Source organism: Carlito syrichta, unplaced genomic scaffold (assembly GCF_000164805.1).
Source record: "Carlito syrichta isolate Samal-C Ts95f unplaced genomic scaffold, Tarsius_syrichta-2.0.1 Scaffold306600, whole genome shotgun sequence".
Taxonomy (NCBI): Eukaryota; Metazoa; Chordata; class Mammalia; order Primates; family Tarsiidae; genus Carlito; species Carlito syrichta.
In genome coordinates this window covers 855681-859793 of record NW_007250696.1, presented here as the reverse complement: position 1 = coordinate 859793, position 4113 = coordinate 855681, and positions in this window count along the sequence as shown.

Genomic DNA, 4113 nt, shown 5'->3' with positions numbered 1-4113 from the left:
AGAAAAATAATCTGAAATTTCAACTCTCTTCTATTTATTAGAGAGACATTCCTTTACTCATTCAAACTAAAATTGAGACAGCTTCAGTTTCAAAATGTTTATAAGTAAATTAGATTATGTCCAATTATTTATACACATTCAACTGAATAGATATAAAATTACAAGTGGGTTTATCAATCTTGGTCTTAGTTTTTTTCATATAATTCATTCTTTATCAACCTTTGTGTTAGCAAAAGTACCTTTTTACTCACTAGTACAAAATACATCTTATTTCATATACTTTCATGAGGTACTTAGTGATCTTATGTTATTTTTATTTGGTTAACAGACAGAGATTCATTTATTAGCTTTATTTTAAATATAACTTAATTACATATATTTTTTTTCATATTGACAACATTTAACAACCAGATCTCAAAATGTTAAAAAAAAAAAATGTAGCAATTGGCTCTTACAAGTCAGTATGAACTGACTTCAGCACACCACTGGGGAAACCAGGAAAACAGAAAACAATCACAAAAAGCCATAAGAATATTTAGGCAAGACAAACACAAAAACTTCTGTGCTCTGTGAGTCATATGTATAGTGGATCAATTTGATATTCATTAATATTTATTGAGAATGTATTAGTGCCAGGGATCTCTTTGTCTAACTTTTTGTTTTTTGTTTATTCTTCGCAATAATCTTATAAAGTTGAATTGCTGGTATCCCTTTTTAATAGATGAAGAAACAGGCCCAGAAAAGAAAACCTACTTTTCCAGTAAGATACTCCAGTTTGTTTGACTCAAAAGCCCACTCGTTTAATAAAAGTGTATACCAACACCCCTCATCCCACAGTGAGAGAACTTACAACCCTCAAAATCACTCTCAGCTCAGACTTCAAAGAATAGTGGATTTGCTCTTCCATTAAGAAGGTCTAAATTAGCAAACATAATGTGGAATAAGTAAATGACAATGATTAAAGCAAGCATCTTCACTTTGACCCTCTTCTATCTCAATTATGAGAAAGTATGTACACACTCCTTAAATTTACTTTTCTGGGACTTATTTTCATCTGGGCTTTGCAACTTCTGTAGGAATACATACAATGTGGTAAGATTAAATGCTTTTTTCTCCATCTCCTACATTTCCAACAAGTGTTCTAGGAAGAATGGGCTCCGTTCTCTCTCTGCTTATCAGAGTGATTAATTAGATTTAATTTCATGCTGTCTCCTCCGCTGTCCTTTCCCTTCCCCCCAATGACTAATAACTCTTCTACAAAGTCCAAACAAATGGCTATGGTATCTAGTTTTTATTTTTGGAAGTTTTCCCCAGCCAAAATGCATAGAACCTCTTCACAAACAGCAGCTTAGAAATTCCTGGCTAGGATTCCTGACTTAACAGCCGCACTTGATATGGCTAGATAGCCCGTTGACTGATATCCTGGGTGGCATCATGCCAGCTCGAAAGTTGTCAAGCTATTTGAATCAAGAACCGGCACTAGGCGGAGATAAATATGGATGAGTGGCCTGCAAAACAACTCTGTGAGGGGCCATATCTCCTTCAGGAAGTACCTTTGAACCAGCACTAAAGCAATAGCACCACGTGTCTTTTTCTACACTTGACATCTGTGAACACTTAGAGTGTGTGACAAAAGGAGGAAGAGAATAAAAGTGGAAAGGAAGACAAGAGAGTTTATAGGTGTGGCTAGCAAACCAGAGAGAGACGGATTCCAGAAGAGGCCCAGGAGTCCATTAGGAACCTGCTCTGCTGCCGATTTAGCATGTGATGTGAGCACTAACAGGTGCCTCATTTCAAAGCCAGAGCTCAGTACAATTGAAGGAAGGGGTCAGGGAAGTCAAACCTCTGCCTCTGCCATACCAGAGAACCCCTGGAAGGGAAAAGGGCTCATTAGTCAATGTGCCACATGGCCACCTGGTGAACACTTCGTGTGGGAAACAGCCCCTTTCCAAGACACAGGCACAAAAAAATGAGTTTAAACATGACATAAACCCAGGTCACTGGCATCCTGAGGCAGTGAGATAACATGGCTGTTTGGACAGTTCCAGACATCCAGACAAGCTTGACATAGCTTTAATAAATTCATCAGTGAAATGAAGATGTCAAGTAGTCTAAATACGTGTATGAGATTTCGGATTTGTGGGATCAAAACTCTGTCTTGTGGCTAATTTAAGGTGCAAGAAAGTTAACAACTGGCCCAGCATCATTTTACAGATAATCCCCAATTTCCTCATCTGTAAATTGAGAATAACATTAAAGCACACCTCACAGTGTTGTTATTAGGCTTAAATGAGATAATTTGTACAAAAAAATTGTAAATGGTAAAGTCCATACAAATGTGTCATTGGACTTTTTTTTTTTTTTGAGTTGGAGTCTCACTCTGTCACCCAGACTGGAGTGCAGTGGCCACTCCCAGCCACCGCAGCCTCTACCTGCTGGGCTCTGGCGATCCTTCCGCCTCAGCCTTCCAAGTAGCTGGAACTACAGGCGCGCGCTACCACGCCCAGCTAATTTTTGATTTTATTGTAGAGATGAGATCTCACCAAGTTGCCCAGGTGGGTCTCGAAACCACAGGCTCAGGCAATCCACTCACCTCAGTCTCCCAAAGTGCTGGGATTACAGGCTGAGCCACTGAGCCCGGCCTATTTTCAAACTTTAGACATAGTTTCCAATCTTGAAAATTCACTCCATGTTGATTCTATTTCTTCTTGACATGCCACAGTGAATTCCTAGCAACTCAATGTTACTCCTTCAGAGAAACCTTTATTCTCCTTTCCATCAGGACTATAAATTGTTTGTTTTCCACTAACATTTGGTTTATGACTTTTTTTTTTTAATACTGGCACATTACTTTTAGTTGTTTGTTTCCATCTTAAGTGTTCACACAATGAGCTCCTTGAGGGCAGGAATTCCTACTGGTTCCTCTTTCCTAGACCTAGGATGATGCCTGACTAATGAATCAACATATGCAAAAAGTTTAAGTTATAAGTCTGTGTAAATACAAAAAGGAGTTTATAACATGTAAACACATATCCAACCCAATCAAATGCTTATCTACTTTCTATTTTCTCTTTATCTCTTAGAAAAATGTCAGGCATTTTGATTTTGTGTATTCTGAACAGCAGGTAGTCATAGCCACCTCACAAGGACCTGTGCTGAGAACACTGCATGAGGATTACTGTTGTTAATAGAATTATTTTTAGGCCTTCTATTTAGTTGAATGCATTCCTTCCCGGGGAATTTAAAGTGCTTCATTCACATGTCCACGTAATTGTCACGATCCTGTGAGCTGTAGGGACAGGATTATCACTGTATTTCATGAATGAGGAAACTGGAGAAGCTTGACTCATTCAAGGCCACTCAGGTATATTTTAGGGTAGAGAAAATTGGAAATGCATTTTTTATTCTTGGTGTTTCTATTGTGTGGAACCGCCCCTAATTTTAGCATCAGAGTAATCAAAACTTGACTACTAGTGAGTCACCCAAATATTCACAACCCCGGGTGTCTTGTGGCAATACAATTCAAGGCTGCCACAGTCAAGAACATATGGAGTCAGATCCCTTTTACCTCCTAACATGTTGAACCTGTACTCAGTTACTGTGAATTCCCTCTTTAGAACCGGTCATATCCTCTTTAGGGTCGTGCAAAGTAAAACTGTGGGCTACTTGTTCAAAAATTATTTAGAATTTCAGGAAGGATTCTGTAGAGCACTAAGCCAAGCACAGTGTCTGAGATTGCTAGCTGATGAAAGGAGCTTTGTTCTTGCTGTTCTGTTATCTCCCAGATCCTTAACTATTACCTAACATTGTTTACCTTCTCTACTTGCTTTCAGTAACATACTCAGTATATGCGGGCACTGAGGTGAAATTACTAAAATTAAAATCTTTGGAAATCATTACCTAGTTTAAAATCTTTCAACCATTCTTTCTTTTCTCTATATAAAGTAAAACTTGTGAAACTTCTTTTTCAGATATTTATTGCCACATAATCAGCCATCCCAAAACTCAGTAACTTAAAACAACAATAATGTATTATTTGCTCACAATTCTGAGTTTGACAATTGAAGAAGGAATCAACTGGAACAGCTTGTCCCTACTCCCTGGGGTACTTGC